The sequence below is a fragment of the Pseudophryne corroboree genome, chromosome 8 (genome assembly GCF_028390025.1).
Source record: "Pseudophryne corroboree isolate aPseCor3 chromosome 8, aPseCor3.hap2, whole genome shotgun sequence".
Taxonomy (NCBI): Eukaryota; Metazoa; Chordata; class Amphibia; order Anura; family Myobatrachidae; genus Pseudophryne; species Pseudophryne corroboree.
This window is the reverse complement of record NC_086451.1, coordinates 141,512,083-141,538,394: the sequence shown is the minus strand read 5'-3', so window position 1 is coordinate 141,538,394 and position 26,312 is coordinate 141,512,083.

Here is a 26,312-nt window from a genome sequence, read left to right as displayed (position 1 = left end):
GTTAAAAGACATAGGCATTCATTTTATAGAGCCACAAACCACACTAGTAAAATAAAAACATGATAACATGGGATTAAAACCAATGACAGTCTTAATTTGATAGTGCAAACCTAACGCCTTACTAACTGTGCTAACCAGACCGTGCATACCAGACACCCAATTTATCAGAGATTTAAGTGAATAAGCTACAGTGTCCAAGGTACTAAACATAATATATTCTATGGGGTGTCGTAAGCAAGTCATTAGAATACTTTCCTACTAAATTTATAAGACATAAGCATTCAATATTTGAGTAAACAAATAGAAAATAAAGCTATCTATTGGGTTTCACTAAAAAGTCTATTGGAAGACTTGACTATTGTTGTTAAAAGACAAAGGCATTCATATTATAGAGCCACAAACCACACTAGTAAAATAAAAACATGATAACAAGGGATTCTAACCAATGACAGTCATAATTTGATAGTGCAACCCTACACCTTACTAACTGTGCCTACAAGACTGTGCATACCAGACATATAATTTATAGGAGATTTAAGTGAATAAGCTTCAGTGTCCAAGGTACTAAACATAATATATTCTATGGGGTGTCATAAGCAAGTCATTAGAATACTTACCTACTAAATTTATAAGACATAAGCATTCAATATTTGAGTAAACAAAGAGAAAATAAAGCTATCTATTAGGTTTCACTAAAAAGTCCATTGGAAGACTTGACTATTGTTGTTAAAAGACATAAGCATTCATATTATAGAGCCACAAACAACACTAGTAAAATAAAAACATGATAATATGAGATTCGAACCAATGACAGTCTTAATTTGATAGTACAAACCCAACAACTTACTAACTGTGCTAACCAGACTGCGCATACCAGACACACAATTTATCAGAGATTTAAGTGAATAAGCTACAGTGTCGAAGGTACTAAACATAATATATTCTATGGGGTGTCCTAAGCAAGTCATTAGAATACTTTCCTACTAAATTTATAAGACATAAGCATTCAATATTTGAGTAAACAAATAGAAAATAAAGCTATCTATTGGGTTTCACTAAAAAGTCCATTGGAAGACTTGACTATTGTTGTTAAAAGACATAGGCATTCATTTTATAGAGCCACAAACCACACTAGTAAAATAAAAACATGATAACATGGGATTCGAACCAATGACAGTCTTAATTTGATAGTGCAAACCCAACGATTTTTCTGAGAAAGGTGCACTAACGATTAACGAGACATACCCGCTATCTATGTAACTCAGAGCGGCTCTCTCATCCACGGCAGGTCTCCCACTGCCCCTGCACTGTGGCGACACAACAGGGGAGTGGAAGTCCAGCTCAAGGACAGCAGAAGCAACTCGCACTTCTTCCTTCTGTCCCAGTAAACGGTAATACCTGAACTCTCATCGTTCCCATTCACTGATTTGATTCACATGGGACGACAGTAGATAGGGAGATTGGCCGATATTTGCTGGGACACTTGCACCTTTCTCAGAAAAATTCAGACATGTATCTACATTTATGGTCATCTGCATAGACCGTAACATCCATGTGAATATTTTACGGATTTTTGATTTGGGGATGTGTGCTTCTCTGAATTGTACCAGTGCAGCCTGATTTAGACAAAGGTTTCCTTATATATATTTTGCATAATCTGGTACGTTTAGACGGAATGACACAGCATGATTGGAAAAAAGGTTTAATTTCACAGGCTGGCATATTTCAGCAAAACATTACAGGGTTTATACTGTTAAATGTCTCAAAGCCTTTTGGAGATATTACCCTGTGTAGATAACCTTGCTGGCACGGAACCCCCATCTTTTGACTGTGCATATTGGCTAATAGCTACCTGTTATAATAAATAACACCTGTTTGTCTACTGTGTTGCCAGATGATCTGATTGATACCGACCTTTAGCACTGAACCCCTATCTCCTTGCAGTGTATATTCATGGTCATCTGCATAGACCGTATCATCCATGTGAATGTTTTACGGATTTTTGATTTGGGGATATGTGCTTCTCTGAACTGTATCAGTGCAGCCTGATTTAGACAAAGGTTTCTCTATATATATTTTGCATAATCTGGTACGTTTAGACAGAATGACACAGCATGATTGGAAAAAGGTTTAATTTCACAGGCTGGCATGTTTAAACAAAACATTACAGGGTTTATACTGTTAAATGTCTCAAAACCTTTTGGAGATATTACCCTGTGTAGATAATCTTGCTGGCACGGAACCCCCATCTTTTTACTGTGCATATTGGCTAATAGCTACCTGTTATAATAACACCTGTTTGTCTACTGTGTTGCCAGATGATCTGATTGACACCGACCTTTAACACTGAACCCTTATCTCTTTGCAGTGTATATTGGCGTCCAGTCATTTATTATAATGACACCTGTTCATCTACTGTGTTGCTAGATGATCTGATTGATATTGACCCATATCAGCTATTTGTATCTACCATTAGACATCTACTATAAAGAAAACTATTGTCAGATGATCTGATTGATACTGATTTTTATCGGTTACTTGTATCCACCATAAGACATCTATTGCACAGAAAATTGTTTGCTTTGCCAATTATGTTTTAAAATACATGCAGGCCAAAAGAACAGTGTCAATAATATTAATTTATTCTGATGATTAAGGTGCATTTACTTCCCCGACTCATATCTGGGATATTGCATTACAAATCAGTAATCCAATCAATACTCTAAAGGCTTCATGGTGTGCTGGTAAATATCACATGATGTGATTTAATCAATACCCACTGCTCCTGCCTAATTAGAGGACATTACTTTTCATTTTCTATCTAAAGAAAGAGTGCTATTACTGAGACAACGAGGACCGCAAATCGGGTAATTAAATAGAGATCTAGGTAAAACTATTTTGAAATATCACTGTTATTAATTTATCTACCCGCTATAATTGATTTATATTCTCACTTATTGTTCATTAAAGCTTTAATATAGGTGTGGTTTTTTGCTAAAGGGGTATTAACCTAATATTATTATTTTTACTAGCTAAACCTAAAATGCTTATATATACCTACAGGTCGATACTGACCGTCATATGTTGTTCATGTCCATCTTTTGGCCACAATATTAAAAATAATTAATAAATGTTAAGTTTTAAACTTTATAATCATTTCATATTTGATAGAAACAAAAGAGTGCACCACAAAGTAAGACTCCTTTGGCAGATGACCGTCTTATGGTCATCTTCCTCTCTTTTCTTTTTAGACATTGTTTAATTGCTTACAGGTGCACCTCCAGCCAAATATAAATGGGTAATGGCATTTTGCCTCTCCAATCTGACTCTTATTGCTGGTTTTTATGTTAATTTGCTTTTTCCTATTTTCTGTATATATCAACAAAGCCTGTGCACAGCCCTATAGACTACACGTCTTCCCCCTTTTATAAATTTATAAGACATAAGCATTCAATATTTGAGTAAACAAAGAGAAAATAAAGCTATTTGGTTTCACTAAAAAGTCCATTGGAAGACTTGACTATTGTTGTTAAAAGACATAGGCATTCATATTATAGAGCCACAAACCACACTAGTAAAATAAAATCATGATAATATGGGATTCGTACCGATGACAGTCTTAATTTGATAGTGCTAAACCAACACCTTACTAACTGTGCTAACCAGACTGTGCATACCAGACACACAATTTATCAGAGATTTAAGTGAATAAGCTACAGTGTCCAAGGTACTAATCATAATATATTCTATGGGGTGTCATAAGCAAGTCATTAGAATACTTTCCTTCTAAATTTATAAGACATAAGCATTCAATATTTGAGTAAACAAAGAGAAAATAACGCTATCTATTGGGTTTCACTAAAAAGTCCATTGGAAGACTTGACTATTGTTGTTAAAAGACATAGGCATTCATATTATAGAGCCACAAACCACACTAGTAAAATAAAAACATGATAATATGGGATTCGAACCAATGACAGTCTTAATTTGATAGTGCGAACCCAACACCTTACTAACTGTGCTAACCAGACTGTGCATACCAGACACACAATTTATCAGAGATTTAAGTGAATAAGCTACAGTGTCCAAGGTACTAAACATAATATATTCTATGGGGTGTCATAAGCAAGTCATTAGAATACTTTCCTACTAAATTTATAAGACATAAGCATTCAATATTTGAGTAAACAAAGAGAAAATAAAGCTATCTATTTGGTTTCACTAAAAAGTCAATTGGAAGACTTGACTATTGTTGTTAAAAGACAGGCAATCATATTATAGAGCCACAAACAACACTAGTAAAATAAAAACATGATAATACGGGATTTGAACCAATGACAGTCTTAATTTGATAGTGCAAACCCAACACCTTACTAACTGTGCTAACCAGACTGTGCATACCAGACACACAATGTATCAGAGATTTAAGTGAATAAGCTACAGTGTCCAAGGTACTAAACATAATATATTCTATGGGGTGTCATAAGCAAGTCTTTAGAATACTTTCCTACTAAATTTATAAGACATAAGCATTCAATATTTGAGAAAACAAAGAGAAAATAAAGCTATCTATTGGGTTTCACTAAAAAGTCCATTGGAAGACTTGACTATTGTTGTTAAAAGACATAGGCATTCATATTATAGAGCCACAAACCACACTAGTAAAATAAAAACATGATAATATGGGATTCGAACCAATGACAGTCTTAATTTGAGAGTGCAAACCCAACACCTAACTAAATGTGCTGAACAGACTGTGCATACCAAATCCACAATTTATCAGAGATTTAAGTGAGGAAGCTACAGTGTCCAAGGTACTAAACATAATATATTCTATGGGGTGTCATAAGCAAGTCATTAGAATACTTTCCTACTAAATTTATAAGACATAAGCATTCAATATTTGAGTAAACAAAGAGAAAATAAAGCTATCTATTGGGTTTCACTAAAAAGTCCATTGGAAGACTTGACTATTGTTGTTAAAAGACATAGGCATTCATATTATAGAGCCACAAACCACACTAGTAAAATATAAACATGATAACAAGGGATTCGAACCAATGACAGTCTTACTTTGATAGTGCAAACCCTACACCTTACTAACTGTGCTAACCAGACTGCGCATACCAAACACACAATTTATCAGAGATTTAAGTGAATAAGCTTCAGTGTCCAAGGTACTAAACATAATATATTCTATGTGGTGTCATAAGCAAGTCATTAGAATACTTACCTACTAAATTTATTAGACATAAGCATTCAATATTTAAGTAAACAAAGAGAAAAGAAAGCTATCTATTGGGTTTCGCTAAAAAGTCCATTAGAAGACTTGACTATTGTTGTTAAAAGACATAGGCATTCATATTATAGAGCCACAAACCACACTAGTAAAATAAAAACATGATAATATGGGATTCGAACCAATGACAGTCTTAATTTGATAGTGCGAACCCAACACCTTACTAACTGTGCTAACCAGACTGTGCATACCAGACACACAATTTATCAGAGATTTAAGTGAATAAGCTACAGTGTCCAAGGTACTAAACATAATATATTCTATGGGGTGTCATAAGCAAGTCATTAGAATACTTACCTACTAAATTTATTAGACATAAGCATTCAATATTTAAGTAAACAAAGAGAAAAGAAAGCTATCTATTGGGTTTCACTAAAAAGTCCATTGGAAGACTTGACTATTGTTGTTAAAAGACATAGGCATTCATATTATAGAGCCACAAACCACACTAGTAAAATAAAATCATGATAATATGGGATTCATACCGATGACAGTCTTAATTTGATAGTGCTAAACCAACACCTTACTAACTGTGCTAACCAGACTGTGCATACCAGACACACAATTTATCAGAGATTTAAGTGAATAAGCTACAGTGTCCAAGGTACTAATCATAATATATTCTATGGGGTGTCATAAGCAAGTCATTAGAATACTTTCCTTCTAAATTTATAAGACATAAGCATTCAATATTTGAGTAAACAAAGAGAAAATAACGCTATCTATTGGGTTTCACTAAAAAGTCCATTGGAAGACTTGACTATTGTTGTTAAAAGACATAGGCATTCATATTATAGAGCCACAAACCACACTAGTAAAATAAAAACATTATAACATGGGATTCGAACCAATGACAGTCTTAATTTGATAGTGCAAACCCAACGCCTTACTAACTGTGCTAACCAGACCGTGCATACCAGACACACAATTTATCAGAGATTTAAGTGAATAAGCTACAGTGTCCAAGGTACTAAACATAATATATTCTATGGGGTGTCATAAGCAAGTCATTAGAATACTTTCCTACTAAATTTATAAGACATAAGCATTCAATATTTGAGTAAACAAAGAGAAAATAAAGCTATCTATTGGGTTTCACTAAAAAGTCCATTGTAAGACTTGACTATTGTTGTTAAAAGACAGGCATTCATATTATAGAGCCACAAACAACACTAGTAAAATAAAAACATGATAATATGGGATTTGACCAAATGACAATCTCAATTTGATAGTGCAAACCCAACACCTTACTAACTGTGCTAACAAGACTATGCACACCAAACATACAATTTATAGGAGATTTAAGTGAATAAGCTAGTGTCCAAGGTACTAAACATTATATATTCTATGGAGTGTCATTAGCAAGTCATTAGAATTCTTTCCTACTAAATTTATAAGACATAAGCATTCAATATTTGAGTAAACAAAGAGAAAATAAAGCTATCTATTTGGTTTCACTAAAAAGTCCATTGGAAGACTTGACTATTGTTGTTAAAAGACATAGGCATTCATATTATAGAGCCACAAACCACACTAGTAAAATAAAAACATGAGAATATGGGATTCGAACCAATGACAGTCTTAATTTGATAGTGCAAACCCAACACCTTACTAACAGTGCTAACCAGACTGTGCATAGCAGACATACAATTTATCAGAGATTTAAGTGAATAAACCACAGTGTCCAAGGTACTAAACATAATATATTCTATGGGGTGTCATAAGCAAGTCATTAGAATACTTTCCTACTAAATTTATAAGACATAAGCATTCAATATTTGAGTAAACAAAGAGAAAATAAAGCTATCTATTGGGTTTCACTAAAACGTCTATTGGAAGACTTGACTATTGTTGTTAAAAGACAAAGCCATTCATATTATAGAGCCACAAACCACACTAGTAAAATAAAAACATGATAACAAGGGATTCTAACCAATGACAGTCATAATTTGATAGTGCAACCCTACACCTTACTAACTGTGCCTACAAGACTGTGCATACCAGACATACAATTTATAGGAGATTTAAGTGAATAAGCTTCAGTGTCCAAGGTACTAAACATAATATATTCTATGGGGTGTCATAAGCAAGTCATTAGAATACTTACCTACTAAATTTATTAGACATAAGCATTCAATATTTAAGTAAACAAAGAGAAAAGAAAGCTATCTATTGGGTTTCACTAAAAAGTCCATTGGAAGACTTGACTATTGTTGTTAAAAGACATAGGCATTCATATTATAGAGCCACAAACCACACTAGTAAAATAAAATCATGATAATATGGGATTCGTACCGATGACAGTCTTAATTTGATAGTGCTAAACCAACACCTTACTAACTGTGCTAACCAGACTGTGCATACCAGACACACAATTTATCAGAGATTTAAGTGAATAAGCTACAGTGTCCAAGGTACTAATCATAATATATTCTATGGGGTGTCATAAGCAAGTCATTAGAATACTTTCCTTCTAAATTTATAAGACATAAGCATTCAATATTTGAGTAAACAAAGAGAAAATAACGCTATCTATTGGGTTTCACTAAAAAGTCCATTGGAAGACTTAACTATTGTTGTTAAAAGACATAGGCATTCATATTATAGAGCCACAAACCACACTAGTAAAATAAAAACATGATAATATGGGATTCGAACCAATGACAGTCTTAATTTGATAGTGCGAACCCAACACCTTACTAACTGTGCTAACCAGACTGTGCATACCAGACACACAATTTATCAGAGATTTAAGTGAATAAGCTACAGTGTCCAAGGTACTAAACATAATATATTCTATGGGGTGTCATAAGCAAGTCATTAGAATACTTTCCTACTAAATTTATAAGACATAAGCATTCAATATTTGAGTAAACAAAGAGAAAATAAAGCTATCTATTGGGTTTCACTAAAAAGTCCATTGGAAGACTTGACTATTGTTGTTAAAAGACATAGGCATTCATATTATAGAGCCACAAACCACACTAGTAAAATAAAATCATGATAATATGGGATTCGTACCGATGACAGTCTTAATTTGATAGTGCTAAACCAACACCTTACTAACTGTGCTAACCAGACTGTGCATACCAGACACACAATTTATCAGAGATTTAAGTGAATAAGCTACAGTGTCCAAGGTACTAATCATAATATATTCTATGGGGTGTCATAAGCAAGTCATTAGAATACTTTCCTTCTAAATTTATAAGACATAAGCATTCAATATTTGAGTAAACAAAGAGAAAATAACGCTATCTATTGGGTTTCACTAAAAAGTCCATTGGAAGACTTGACTATTGTTGTTAAAAGACATAGGCATTCATATTATAGAGCCACAAACCACACTAGTAAAATAAAAACATGATAATATAGGATTCGAACCAATGACAGTCTTAATTTGATAGTGCGAACCCAACACCTTACTAACTGTGCTAACCAGACTGTGCATACCAGACACACAATTTATCAGAGATTTAAGTGAATAAGCTACAGTGTCCAAGGTACTAAACATAATATATTCTATGGGGTGTCATAAGCAAGTCCTTAGAATACTTACCTACTAAATTTATAAGACATAAGCATTCAATATTTGAGTAAACAAAGAGAAAATAAAGCTATCTATTGGGTTTCACTAAAAAGTCCATTGTAAGACTTGACTATTGTTGTTAAAAGACAGGCATTCATATTATAGAGCCACAAACAACACTAGTAAAATAAAAACATGATAATATGGGATTTGACCAAATGACAGTCTTAATTTGATAGTGCAAACCCAACACCTTACTAACTGTGCTAACAAGACTATGCATACCAAACATACAATTTATAGGAGATTTAAGTGAATAAGCTAGTGTCCAAGGTACTAAACATTATATATTCTATGGAGTGTCATTAGCAAGTCATTAGAATTCTTTCCTACTAAATTTATAAGACATAAGCATTCAATATTTGAGTAAACAAAGAGAAAATAAAGCTATCTATTTGGTTTCACTAAAAAGTCCATTGGAAGACTTGACTATTGTTGTTAAAAGACATAGTAATTCATATTATAGAGCCACAAACCACACTAGTAAAATAAAAACATGAGAACATGGGATTCGAACCAATGACAGTCTTAATTTGATAGTGCAAACCCAACACCTTACTAACAGTGCTAACCAGACTGTGCACACCAAACATACAATTTATCAGAGATTTAAGTGAATAAACCACAGTGTCCAAGGTACTAAACATAATATATTCTATGGGGTGTCATAAGCAAGTCATTAGAATACTTTCCTACTAAATTTATAAGACATAAGCATTCAATATTTGAGTAAACAAAGAGAAAATAAAGCTATCTATTGGGTTTCACTAAAAAGTCTATTGGAAGACTTGACTATTGTTGTTAAAAGACAAAGCCATTCATATTATAGAGCCACAAACCACACTAGTAAAATAAAAACATGATAACAAGGGATTCTAACCAATGACAGTAATAATTTGATAGTGCAACCCTACACCTTACTAACTGTGCCTACAAGACTGTGCATACCAGACATACAATTTATAGGAGATTTAAGTGAATAAGCTTCAGTGTCCAAGGTACTAAACATAATATATTCTATGGGGTGTCATAAGCAAGTCATTAGAATACTTACCTACTAAATTTATAAGACATAAGCATTCAATATTTGAGTAAACAACGAGAAAATAAAGCTATCTATTGGGTTTCACTAAAAAGTCCATTGGAAGACTTGACTATTGTTGTTAAAAGACATAGGCATTCATATTATAGAGCCACAAACCACACTAGTAAAATAAAAACATGATAATATGAGATTCGTACCAATGACAGTCTTAATTTGATAGTGCAAACCCAACACCTTACTAACTGTGCTAACCAGACTGTGCATACCAGACACACAATTTATCAGAGATTTAAGTGAATAAGCTACAGTGTCGAAGGTACTAAACATAATATATTCTATGGGGTGTCATAAGCAAGTCATTAGAATACTTTCCTACTAAATTTATAAGACATAAGCATTCAATATTTGAGGAAACAAATAGAAAATAAAGCTATCTATTGGGTTTCACTAAAAAGTCCATTGGAAGACTTGACTATTGTTGTTAAAAGACATAGGCATTCATATTATAGAGCCACAAACCACACTAGTAAAATAAAAACATAATAATATAGGACTCGAACCAATGACAGTCTTAATTTGATAGTGCAAACCCACCACCTAACTAACTGGGCTAACCAGACTGTGCATACAAGACACACAATTTATCAGAGATTTAAGTGAATAAGCTACAGTGTGCAAGGTACTAAACATAATATATTCTATGGGGTGTCATAAGCAAGTCATTAGAATACTTTCCTACTAAATTTATAAGACATAAGCATTCAATATTTGAGTAAACAAAGAGAAAATAAAGCTATCTATTGGGTTTCACTAAAAAGTCCATTGGAAGACTTGACTATTGTTGTTAAAAGACATAGGCATTCATATTATAGAGCCACAAACCACACTAGTAAAATAAAAACATGATAATATGGGATTCAAACCAATGACAGTCTTAATTTGAGAGTGCAAACCCAACACCTAACTAAATGTGCTGAACAGACTGTGCATACCAGACACACAATTTATCAGAGATTTAAGTGAATAAGTTACAGTGTCCAAGGTACTAAACATAATATATTCTATGGGGTGTCATAAGCAAGTCATTAGAATACTTTCCTACTAAATTTATAAGACATAAGCATTCAATATTTGAGTAAACAAATAGAAAATAAAGCTATCTATTGGGTTTCACTAAAAAGTCCATTGGAAGACTTGACTATTGTTGTTAAAAGACATAGGCATTCATTTTATAGAGCCACAAACCACACTAGTAAAATAAAAACATGATAACATGGGATTCGAACCAATGACAGTCTTAATTTGATAGTGCAAACCCAACACCTTACTAACTGTGCTAACCAGACCGTGCATACCAGACACACAATTTATCAGATATTTAAGTGAATAGGCTACAGTGTCCAAGGTACTAAACATAATATATTCTATGGGGTGTCATAAGCAAGTCATTAGAATACTTTCCTACTAAATTTATGAGACATAAGCATTCAATATTTGAGTAAACAAAGAGAAAATAAAGATATCTATTGGGTTTCACTAAAAAGTCCATTGGAAGACTTGACTATTGTTGTTAAAAGACATAGGCATTCATATTATAGAGCCACAAACCACACTAGTAAAATAAAAACATGATAATATGAGATTCGAACCAATGACAGTCTTAATTTAATAGTGCAAACCCAACACCTTACTAACTGTGCTAACCAGACCGTGCATACCAGGCACACAATTTATCAGAGATTTAAGTGAATAAGCTACAGTGTCGAAGGTACTAAACATAATATATTCTATGGGGTGTCATAAGCAAGTCATTAGAATACTTTCCTACTAAATTTATAAGACATAAGCATTCAATATTTGAGTAAACAAATAGAAAATAAAGCTATCTATTGGGTTTCACTAAAAAGTCCATTGGAAGACTTGACTATTGTTGTTAAAAGACATAGGCATTCATATTATAGAGCCACAAACCACACTAGTAAAATAAAAACATGATAATATGGGATTCGAACCAATGACAGTCTTAATTTGATAGTGCAAACCCACCACCTAACTAACTGGGCTAACCAGACTGTGCATACAAGACACACAATTTATCAGAGATTTAAGTGAATAAGCTACAGTGTGCAAGGTACTAAACATAATATATTCTATGGGGTGTCATAAGCAAGTCATTAGAATACTTTCCTACTAAATTTATAAGACATAAGCATTCAATATTTGAGTAAACAAAGAGAAAATAAAGCTATCTATTGGGTTTCACTAAAAAGTCCATTGGAAGACTTGACTATTGTTGTTAAAAGACATAGGCATTCATATTATAGAGCAACAAACCACACTAGTAAAATAAAAACATGATAATATGGGATTCGAACCAATGACAGTCTTAATTTGAGAGTGCAAACCAAACACCTAACTAAATGTGCTAACCAGACTGTGCATACCAGACACACAATTTATCAGAGATTTAAGTGAATAAGCTACAGTGTCCAAGGTACTAAACATAATATATTCTATGGGGTGTCATAAGCAAGTCATTAGAATACTTTCCTACTAAATTTATAAGACATAAGCATTCAATATTCGAGTAAACAAAGAGAAAATAAAGCTATCTATTGGGTTTCACTAAAAAGTCCATTGGAAGACTTGACTATTGTTGTTAAAAGACATAGGCATTCATTTTATAGAGCCACAAACCACACTAGTAAAATAAAAACATGATAACATGGGATTCGAACCAATGACAGTCTTAATTTGATAGTGCAAACCCAACACCTTACTAACTGTGCTAACCAGACTGCGCATACCAGACACACAATTTATCAGAGATTTAAGTGAATAAGCTTCAGTGTCCAAGGTACTAAACATAATATATTCTATGTGGTGTCATAAGCAAGTCATTAGAATACTTACCTACTAAATTTATTAGACATAAGCATTCAATATTTAAGTAAACAAAGAGAAAAGAAAGCTATCTATTGGGTTTCACTAAAAAGTCCATTGGAAGACTTGACTATTGTTGTTAAAAGACATAGGCATTCATATTATAGAGCCACAAACCACACTAGTAAAATAAAATCATGATAATATGGGATTCGTACCGATGACAGTCTTAATTTGATAGTGCTAAACCAACACCTTACTAACTGTGCTAACCAGACTGTGCATACCAGACACACAATTTATCAGAGATTTAAGTGAATAAGCTACAGTGTCCAAGGTACTAATCATAATATATTCTATGGGGTGTCATAAGCAAGTCATTAGAATACTTTCCTTCTAAATTTATAAGACATAAGCATTCAATATTTGAGTAAACAAAGAGAAAATAACGCTATCTATTGGGTTTCACTAAAAAGTCCATTGGAAGACTTGACTATTGTTGTTAAAAGACATAGGCATTCATATTATAGAGCCACAAACCACACTAGTAAAATAAAAACATGATAATATGGGATTCGAACCAATGACAGTCTTAATTTGATAGTGCGAACCCAACACCTTACTAACTGTGCTAACCAGACTGTGCATACCAGACACACAATTTATCAGAGATTTAAGTGAATAAGCTACAGTGTCCAAGGTACTAAACATAATATATTCTATGGGGTGTCATAAGCAAGTCATTAGAATACTTTCCTACTAAATTTATAAGACATAAGCATTCAATATTTGAGTAAACAAAGAGAAAATAAAGCTATCTATTGGGTTTCACTAAAAAGTCCATTGGAAGACTTGACTATTGTTGTTAAAAGACATAGGCATTCATATTATAGAGCCACAAACCACACTAGTAAAATAAAATCATGATAATATGGGATTCGTACCGATGACAGTCTTAATTTGATAGTGCTAAACCAACACCTTACTAACTGTGCTAACCAGACTGTGCATACCAGACACACAATTTATCAGAGATTTAAGTGAATAAGCTACAGTGTCCAAGGTACTAATCATAATATATTCTATGGGGTGTCATAAGCAAGTCATTAGAATACTTTCCTTCTAAATTTATAAGACATAAGCATTCAATATTTGAGTAAACAAAGAGAAAATAACGCTATCTATTGGGTTTCACTAAAAAGTCCATTGGAAGACTTGACTATTGTTGTTAAAAGACATAGGCATTCATATTATAGAGCCACAAACCACACTAGTAAAATAAAAACATGATAATATAGGATTCGAACCAATGACAGTCTTAATTTGATAGTGCGAACCCAACACCTTACTAACTGTGCTAACCAGACTGTGCATACTAGACACACAATTTATCAGAGATTTAAGTGAATAAGCTACAGTGTCCAAGGTACTAAACATAATATATTCTATGGGGTGTCATAAGCAAGTCATTAGAATACTTTCCTACTAAATTTATAAGACATAAGCATTCAATATTTGAGTAAACAAAGAGAAAATAAAGCTATCTATTTGGTTTCACTAAAAAGTCAATTGGAAGACTTGACTATTGTTGTTAAAAGACAGGCAATCATATTATAGAGCCACAAACAACACTAGTAAAATAAAAACATGATAATATGGGATTTGAACCAATGACAGTCTTAATTTGATAGTGCAAACCCAACACCTTACTAACTGTGCTAACCAGACTGTGCATACCAGACACACAATTTATCAGAGATTTAAGTGAATAAGCTACAGTGTCCAAGGTACTAAACATAATATATTCTATGGGGTGTCATAAGCAAGTCATTAGAATACTTTCCTACTAAATTTATAAGACATAAGCATTCAATATTTGAGTAAACAAAGAGAAAATAAAGCTATCTATTGGGTTTCACTAAAAAGTCCATTGGAAGACTTGACTATTGTTGTTAAAAGACATAGGCATTCATTTTATAGAGCCACAAACCACACTAGTAAAATAAAAACATGATAACATGGGATTCGAACCAATGACAGTCTTAATTTGATAGTAAAAACCCAACGCCTTACTAACTGTGCTAACCAGACTGTGCATACCAGACACACAATTTATCAGAGATTTAAGTGAATAAGCTTCAGTGTCCAAGGTACTAAACATAATATATTCTATGTGGTGTCATAAGCAAGTCATTAGAATACTTACCTACTAAATTTATTAGACATAAGCATTCAATATTTAAGTAAACAAAGAGAAAAGAAAGCTATCTATTGGGTTTCACTAAAAAGTCCATTGGAAGACTTGACTATTGTTGTTAAAAGACATAGGCATTCATATTATAGAGCCACAAACCACACTAGTAAAATAAAATCATGATAATATGGGATTCGTACCGATGACAGTCTTAATTTGATAGTACTAAACCAACACCTTACTAACTGTGCTAACCAGACTGTGCATACCAGACACACAATTTATCAGAGATTTAAGTGAATAAGCTACAGTGTCCAAGGTACTAAACATAATATATTCTATGGGGTGTCATAAGCAAGTCTTTAGAATACTTTCCTACTAAATTTATAAGACATAAGCATTCAATATTTGAGTAAACAAAGAGAAAATAAAGCTATCTATTGGGTTTCACTAAAAAGTCCATTGGAAGACTTGACTATTGTTGTTAAAAGACATAGGCATTCATATTATAGAGCCACAAACCACACTAGTAAAATAAAAACATGATAATATGGGATTCGAACCAATGACAGTCTTAATTTGAGAGTGCAAACCCAACACCTAACTAAATGTGCTGAACAGACTGTGCATACCAAATCCACAATTTATCAGAGATTTAAGTGAGGAAGCTACAGTGTCCAAGGTACTAAACATAATATATTCTATGGGGTGTCATAAGCAAGTCATTAGAATACTTTCCTACTAAATTTATAAGACATAAGCATTCAATATTTGAGTAAACAAAGAGAAAATAAAGCTATCTATTGGGTTTCACTAAAAAGTCCATTGGAAGACTTGACTATTGTTGTTAAAAGACATAGGCATTCATGTTATAGAGCCACAAACCACACTAGTAAAATATAAACATGATAACAAGGGATTCAAACCAATGACAGTCTTACTTTGATAGTGCAAACCCTACACCTTACTAACTGTGCTAACCAGACTGCGCATACCAGACACACAATTTATCAGAGATTTAAGTGAATAAGCTTCAGTGTCCAAGGTACTAAACATAATATATTCTATGTGGTGTCATAAGCAAGTCATTAGAATACTTACCTACTAAATTTATTAGACATAAGCATTCAATATTTAAGTAAACAAAGAGAAAAGAAAGCTATCTATTGGGTTTCACTAAAAAGTCCATTAGAAGACTTGACTATTGTTGTTAAAAGACATAGGCATTCATATTATAGAGCCACAAACCACATTAGTAAAATAAAAACATGATAATATGGGATTCGAACCAATGACAGTCTTAATTTGATAGTGCGAACCCAACACCTTACTAACTGTGCTAACCAGACTGTGCATACCAGACACACAATTTATCAGAGATTTAAGTGAATAAGCTACAGTGTCCAAGGTACTAAACATAATATATTCTATGGGGTGTCATAAGCAAGTCATTAGAATACTTACCTACTAAATTTATGAGACATAAGCATTCAATATTTGAGTAAACAAAGAGAAAATAAAGATATCTATTGGGTTTCACTAAAAAGTCCATTGGAAGACTTGACTATTGTTGTTAAAAGACATAGGCATTCATATTATAGAGCCACAAACCACACTAGTAAAATATAAACATGATAACAAGGGATTCGAACCAATGACAGTCTTACTTTGATAGTGCAAACCCTACACCTTACTAACTGTGCTAACCAGACTGCGCATACCAGACACACAATTTATCAGAGATTTAAGTGAATAAGCTTCAGTGTCGAAGGTACTAAACATAATATATTCTATGTGGTGTCATAAGCAAGTCATTAGAATACTTACCTACTAAATTTATTAGACATAAGCATTCAATATTTAAGTAAACAAAGAGAAAAGAAAGCTATCTATTGGGTTTCACTAAAAATTCCATTGGAAGACTTGACTATTGTTGTTAAAAGACATAGGCATTCATATTATAGAGCCACAAACCACACTAGTAAAATAAAATCATGATAATATGGGATTCGTACCGATGACAGTCTTAATTTGATAGTGCTAAACCAACACCTTACTAACTGTGCTAACCAGACTGTGCATACCAGACACACAATTTATCAGAGATTTAAGTGAATAAGCTACAGTGTCCAAGGTACTAATCATAATATATTCTATGGGGTGTCATAAGCAAGTCATTAGAATACTTTCCTTCTAAATTTATAAGACATAAGCATTCAATATTTGAGTAAACAAAGAGAAAATAACGCTATCTATTGGGTTTCACTAAAAAGTCCATTGGAAGACTTGACTATTGTTGTTAAAAGACATAGGCATTCATATTATAGAGCCACAAACCACACTAGTAAAATAAAAACATGATAATATGGGATTCGAACCAATGACAGTCTTAATTTGATAGTGCGAACCCAACATCTTACTAACTGTGCTAACCAGACTGTGCATACCAGACACACAATTTATCAGAGATTTAAGTGAATAAGCTACAGTGTCCAAGGTACTAAACATAATATATTCTATGGGGTGTCATAAGCAAGTCATTAGAATACTTTCCTACTAAATTTATAAGACATAAGCATTCAATATTTGAGTAAACAAAGAGAAAATAAAGCTATCTATTTGGTTTCACTAAAAAGTCAATTGGAAGACTTGACTATTGTTGTTAAAAGACAGGCAATCATATTATAGAGCCACAAACAACACTAGTAAAATAAAAACATAATAATACGGGATTTGAACCAATGACAGTCTTAATTTGATAGTGCAAACCCAACACCTTACTAACTGTGCTAACCAGACTGTGCATACCAGACACACAATGTATCAGAGATTTAAGTGAATAAGCTACAGTGTCCAAGGTACTAAACATAATATATTCTATGGGGTGTCATAAGCAAGTCTTTAGAATACTTTCCTACTAAATTTATAAGACATAAGCATTCAATATTTGAGAAAACAAAGAGAAAATAAAGCTATCTATTGGGTTTCACTAAAAAGTCCATTGGAAGACTTGACTATTGTTGTTAAAAGACATAGGCATTCATATTATAGAGCCACAAACCACACTAGTAAAATAAAAACATGATAATATGGGATTCGAACCAATGACAGTCTTAATTTGAGAATGCAAACCCAACACCTAACTAAATGTGCTGAACAGACTGTGCATACCAAATCCACAATTTATCAGAGATTTAAGTGAGGAAGCTACAGTGTCCAAGGTACTAAACATAATATATTCTATGGGGTGTCATAAGCAAGTCATTAGAATACTTTCCTACTAAATTTATAAGACATAAGCATTCAATATTTGAGTAAACAAAGAGAAAATAAAGCTATCTATTGGGTTTCACTAAAAAGTCCATTGGAAGACTTGACTATTGTTGTTAAAAGACATAGGCATTCATATTATAGAGCCACAAACCACACTAGTAAAATATAAACATGATAACAAGGGATTCGAACCAATGACAGTCTTACTTTGATAGTGCAAACCCTACACCTTACTAACTGTGCTAACCAGACTGCGCATACCAGACACACAATTTATCAGAGATTTAAGTGAATAAGCTTCAGTGTCCAAGGTACTAAACATAATATATTCTATGTGGTGTCATAAGCAAGTCATTAGAATACTTACCTACTAAATTTATTAGACATAAGCATTCAATATTTAAGTAAACAAAGAGAAAAGAAAGCTATCTATTGGGTTTCACTAAAAAGTCCATTAGAAGACTTGACTATTGTTGTTAAAAGACATAGGCATTCATATTATAGAGCCACAAACCACACTAGTAAAATAAAAACATGATAATATGGGATTCGAACCAATGACAGTCTTAATTTGATAGTGCGAACCCAACACCTTACTAACTGTGCTAACCAGACTGTGCTTACCAGACACACAATTTATCAGAGATTTAAGTGAATAAGCTACAGTGTCCAAGGTACTAAACATAATATATTCTATGGGGTGTCATAAGCAAGTCATTAGAATACTTACCTACTAAATTTATTAGACATAAGCATTCAATATTTAAGTAAACAAAGAGAAAAGAAAGCTATCTATTGGGTTTCACTAAAAAGTCCATTGGAAGACTTGACTATTGTTGTTAAAAGACATAGGCATTCATATTATAGAGCCACAAACCACACTAGTAAAATAAAATCATGATAATATGGGATTCATACCGATGACAGTCTTAATTTGATAGTGCTAAACCAACACCTTACTAACTGTGCTAACCAGACTGTGCATACCAGACACACAATTTATCAGAGATTTAAGTGAATAAGCTACAGTGTCCAAGGTACTAATCATAATATATTCTATGGGGTGTCATAAGCAAGTCATTAGAATACTTTCCTTCTAAATTTATAAGACATAAGCATTCAATATTTGAGTAAACAAAGAGAAAATAACGCTATCTATTGGGTTTCACTAAAAAGTCCATTGGAAGACTTGACTATTGTTGTTAAAAGACATAGGCTTTCATATTATAGAGCCACAAACCACACTAGTAAAATAAAAACATGATAACATGGGATTCGAACCAATGACAGTCTTAATTTGATAGTGCAAACCCAACGCCTTACTAACTGTGCTAACCAGACCGTGCATACCAGACACACAATTTATAAGAGATTTAAGTGAATAAGCTACAGTGTCCAAGGTACTAAACATAATATATTCTATGGGGTGTCATAAGCAAGTCATTAGAATACTTTCCTACTAAATTTATAAGACATAAGCATTCAATATTTGAGTAAACAAAGAGAAAATAAAGCTATCTATTGGGTTTCACTAAAAAGTCCATTGTAAGACTTGACTATTGTTGTTAAAAGACAGGCATTCATATTATAGAGCCACAAACAACACTAGTAAAATAAAAACATGATAATATGGGATTTGACCAAATGACAGTCTTAATTTGATAGTGCAAACCCAACACCTTACTAACTGTGCTAACAAGACTATGCACACCAAACATACAATTTATAGGAGATTTAAGTGAATAAGCTAGTGTCCAAGGTACTAAACATTATATATTCTATGGAGTGTCATTAGCAAGTCATTAGAATTCTTTCCTACTAAATTTATAAGACATAAGCATTCAATATTTGAGTAAACAAAGAGAAAATAAAGCTATCTATTTGGTTTCACTAAAAAGTCCATTGGAAGACTTGACTATTGTTGTTAAAAGACATAGGCATTCATATTATAGAGCCACAAACCACACTAGTAAAATAAAAACATGAGAATATGGGATTCGAACCAATGACAGTCTTAATTTGATAGTGCAAACCCAACACCTTACTAACAGTGCTAACCAGACTGTGCATAGCAGACATACAATTTATCAGAGATTTAAGTGAATAAACCACAGTGTCCAAGGTACTAAACATAATATATTCTATGGGGTGTCATAAGCAAGTCATTAGAATACTTTCCTACTAAATTTATAAGACATAAGCATTCAATATTTGAGTAAACAAAGAGAAAATAAAGCTATCTATTGGGTTTCACTAAAACGTCTATTGGAAGACTTGACTATTGTTGTTAAAAGACAAAGCCATTCATATTATAGAGCCACAAACCACACTAGTAAAATAAAAACATGATAACAAGGGATTCTAACCAATGACAGTCATAATTTGATAGTGCAACCCTACACCTTACTAACTGTGCCTACAAGACTGTGCATACCAGACATACAATTTATAGGAGATTTAAGTGAATAAGCTTCAGTGTCCAAGGTACTAAACATAATATATTCTATGGGGTGTCATAAGCAAGTCATTAGAATACTTACCTACTAAATTTATAAGACATAAGCATTCAATATTTGAGTAAACAAAGAGAAAATAAAGCTATCTATTGGGTTTCACTAAAAAGTCCATTGGAAGACTTGACTATTGTTGTTAAAAGACATAGGCATTCATATTATAGAGCAACAAACCACACTAGTAAAATAAAAACATGATAATATGGGATTCGAACCAATGACAGTCTTAATTTGAGAGTGCAAACCAAACACCTAACTAAATGTGCTAACCAGACTGTGCATACCAGACACACAATTTATCAGAGATTTAAGTGAATAAGCTACAGTGTCCAAGGTACTAAACATAATATATTCTATGGGGTGTCATAAGCAAGTCATTAGAATACTTTCCTACTAAATTTATAAGACATAAGCATTCAATATTCGAGTAAACAAAGAGAAAATAAAGCTATCTATTGGGTTTCACTAAAAAGTCCATTGGAAGACTTGACTATTGTTGTTAAAAGACATAGGCATTCATTTTATAGAGCCACAAACCACACTAGTAAAATAAAAACATGATAACATGGGATTCGAACCAATGACAGTCTTAATTTGATAGTGCAAACCCAACACCTTACTAACTGTGCTAACCAGACCGTGCATAACAGACACACAATTTATCAGAGATTTAAGTGAATAAGCTACAGTGTCCAAGGTACTAAACATAATATATTCTATGGGGTGTCATAAGCAAGTCATTAGAATACTTTCCTACTAAATTTATGAGACATAAGCATTCAATATTTGAGTAAACAAAGAGAAAATAAAGATATCTATTGGGTTTCACTAAAAAGTCCATTGGAAGACTTGACTATTGTTGTTAAAAGACATAGGCATTCATATTATAGAGCCACAAACCACACTAGTAAAATATAAACATGATAACAAGGGATTCGAACCAATGACAGTCTTACTTTGATAGTTCAAACCCTACACCTAACTAACTGTGCTAACCAGACTGCGCATACCAGACACACAATTTATCAGAGATTTAAGTGAATAAGCTTCAGTGTCCAAGGTACTAAACATAATATATTCTATGTGGTGTCATAAGCAAGTCATTAGAATACTTACCTACTAAATTTATTAGACATAAGCATTCAATATTTAAGTAAACAAAGAGAAAAGAAAGCTATCTATTGGGTTTCACTAAAAAGTCCATTGGAAGACTTGACTATTGTTGTTAAAAGACATAGGCATTCATATTATAGAGCCACAAACCACACTAGTAAAATAAAATCATGATAATATGGGATTCGTACCGATGACAGTCTTAATTTGATAGTGCTAAACCAACACCTTACTAACTGTGCTAACCAGACTGTGCATACCAGACACACAATTTATCAGAGATTTAAGTGAATAAGCTACAGTGTCCAAGGTACTAATCATAATATATTCTATGGGGTGTCATAAGCAAGTCATTAGAATACTTTCCTTCTAAATTTATAAGACATAAGCATTCAATATTTGAGTAAACAAAGAGAAAATAACGCTATCTATTGGGTTTCACTAAAAAGTCCATTGGAAGACTTGACTATTGTTGTTAAAAGACATAGGCATTCATATTATAGAGCCACAAACCACACTAGTAAAATAAAAACATGATAATATGGGATTCGAACCAATGACAGTCTTAATTTGATAGTGCGAACCCAACACCTTACTAACTGTGCTAACCAGACTGTGCATACCAGACACACAATTTATCAGAGATTTAAGTGAATAAGCTACAGTGTCCAAGGTACTAAACATAATATATTCTATGGGGTGTCATAAGCAAGTCATTAGAATACTTTCCTACTAAATTTATAAGACATAAGCATTCAATATTTGAGTAAACAAAGAGAAAATAAAGCTATCTATTGGGTTTCACTAAAAAGTCCATTGGAAGACTTGACTATTGTTGTTAAAAGACATAGGCATTCATATTATAGAGCCACAAACCACACTAGTAAAATAAAATCATGATAATATGGGATTCGTACCGATGACAGTCTTAATTTGATAGTGCTAAACAACACCTTACTAACTGTGCTAACCAGACTGTGCATACCAGACACACAATTTATCAGAGATTTAAGTGAATAAGCTACAGTGTCCAAGGTACTAATCATAATATATTCTATGGGGTGTCATAAGCAAGTCATTAGAATACTTTCCTTCTAAATTTATAAGACATAAGCATTCAATATTTGAGTAAACAAAGAGAAAATAACGCTATCTATTGGGTTTCACTAAAAAGTCCATTGGAAGACTTGACTATTGTTGTTAAAAGACATAGGCATTCATATTATAGAGCCACAAACCACACTAGTAAAATAAAAACATGATAATATAGGATTCGAACCAATGACAGTCTTAATTTGATAGTGCGAACCCAACACCTTACTAACTGTGCTAACCAGACTGTGCATACTAGACACACAATTTATCAGAGATTTAAGTGAATAAGCTACAGTGTCCAAGGTACTAAACATAATATATTCTATGGGGTGTCATAAGCAAGTCATTAGAATACTTTCCTACTAAATTTATAAGACATAAGCATTCAATATTTGAGTAAACAAAGAGAAAATAAAGCTATCTATTTGGTTTCACTAAAAAGTCAATTGGAAGACTTGACTATTGTTGTTAAAAGACAGGCAATCATATTATAGAGCCACAAACAACACTAGTAAAATAAAAACATGATAATATGGGATTTGAACCAATGACAGTCTTAATTTGATAGTGCAAACCCAACACCTTACTAACTGTGCTAACCAGACTGTGCATACCAGACACACAATTTATCAGAGATTTAAGTGAATAAGCTACAGTGTCCAAGGTACTAAACATAATATATTCTATGGGGTGTCATAAGCAAGTCATTAGAATACTTTCCTACTAAATTTATAAGACATAAGCATTCAATATTTGAGTAAACAAAGAGAAAATAAAGCTATCTATTGGGTTTCACTAAAAAGTCCATTGGAAGACTTGACTATTGTTGTTAAAAGACATAGGCATTCATTTTATAGAGCCACAAACCACACTAGTAAAATAAAAACATGATAACATGGGATTCGAACCAATGACAGTCTTAATTTGATAGTAAAAACCCAACGCCTTACTAACTGTGCTAACCAGACCGTGCATACCAAACACACAATTTATCAGAGATTTAAGTGAATAAGCTACAGTGTCCAAGGTACTAAACATAATATATTCTATGGGGTGTCATAAGCAAGTCATTAGAATACTTTCCTACTAAATTTATAAGACATAAGCATTCAATATTTGAGTAAACAAAGAGAAAATAAAGCTATCTATTGGGTTTCACTAAAAAGTCCATTGTAAGACTTGACTATTGTTGTTAAAAGACAGGCATTCATATTATAGAGCCACAAACAACACTAGTAAAATAAAAACATGATAATATGGGATTTGACCAAATGACAGTCTTAATTTGATAGTGCAAACCCAACACCTTACTAACTGTGCTAACAAGACTATGCATACCAAACATACAATTTATAGGAGATTTAAGTGAATAAGCTAGTGTCCAAGGTACTAAACATTATATATTCTATGGAGTGTCATTAGCAAGTCATTAGAATTCTTTCCTACTAAATTTATAAGACATAAGCATTCAATATTTGAGTAAACAAAGAGAAAATAAAGCTATCTATTTGGTTTCACTAAAAAGTCCATTGGAAGACTTGACTATTGTTGTTAAAAGACATAGTAATTCATATTATAGAGCCACAAACCACACTAGTAAAATAAAAACATGAGAACATGGGATTCGAACCAATGACAGTCTTAATTTGATAGTGCAAACCCAACACCTTACTAACAGTGCTAACCAGACTGTGCATACCAAACATACAATTTATCAGAGATTTAAGTGAATAAACCACAGTGTCCAAGGTACTAAACATAATATATTCTATGGGGTGTCATAAGCAAGTCATTAGAATACTTTCCTACTAAATTTATAAGACATAAGCATTCAATATTTGAGTAAACAAAGAGAAAATAAAGCTATCTATTGGGTTTCACTAAAAAGTCTATTGGAAGACTTGACTATTGTTGTTAAAAGACAAAGCCATTCATATTATAGAGCCACAAACCACACTAGTAAAATAAAAACATGATAACAAGGGATTCTAACCAATGACAGTCATAATTTGATAGTGCAACCCTACACCTTACTAACTGTGCCTACAAGACTGTGCATGCCAGACATACAATTTATAGGAGATTTAAGTGAATAAGCTTCAGTGTCCAAGGTACTAAACATAATATATTCTATGGGGTGTCATAAGCAAGTCATTAGAATACTTACCTACTAAATTTATAAGACATAAGCATTCAATATTTGAGTAAACAACGAGAAAATAAAGCTATCTATTGGGTTTCACTAAAAAGTCCATTGGAAGACATGACTATTGTTGTTAAAAGACATAGGCATTCATATTATAGAGCCACAAACCACACTAGTAAAATAAAAACATGATAATATGAGATTCGTACCAATGACAGTCTTAATTTGATAGTGCAAACCCAACACCTTACTAACTGTGCTAACCAGACTGTGCATACCAGACACACAATTTATCAGAGATTTAAGTGAATAAGCTACAGTGTCGAAGGTACTAAACATAATATATTCTATGGGGTGTCATAAGCAAGTCATTAGAATACTTTCCTACTAAATTTATAAGACATAAGCATTCAATATTTGAGGAAACAAATAGAAAATAAAGCTATCTATTGGGTTTCACTAAAAAGTCCATTGGAAGACTTGACTATTGTTGTTAAAAGACATAGGCATTCATATTATAGAGCCACAAACCACACTAGTAAAATAAAAACATGATAATATGGGATTCGAACCAATGACAGTCTTAATTTGATAGTGCAAACCCACCACCTAACTAACTGGGCTAACCAGACTGTGCATACAAGACACACAATTTATCAGAGATTTAAGTGAATAAGCTACAGTGTGCAAGGTACTAAACATAATATATTCTATGGGGTGTCATAAGCAAGTCATTAGAATACTTTCCTACTAAATTTATAAGACATAAGCATTCAATATTTGAGTAAACAAAGAGAAAATAAAGCTATCTATTGGGTTTCACTAAAAAGTCCATTGGAAGACTTGACTATTGTTGTTAAAAGACATAGGCATTCATTTTATAGAGCCACAAACCACACTAGTAAAATAAAAACATGATAACATGGGATTTGAACCAATGACAGTCTTAATTTGATAGTGCAAACCCAACGCCTTACTAACTGTGCTAACCAGACCGTGCATACCTGACACACAATTTATCAGAGATTTAAGTGAATAAGCTACAGTGTCCAAGGTACTAAACATAATATATTCTATGGGGTGTCATAAGCAAGTCATTAGAATACTTTCCTACTAAATTTATAAGACATAAGCATTCAATATTTGAGTAAACAAAGAGAAA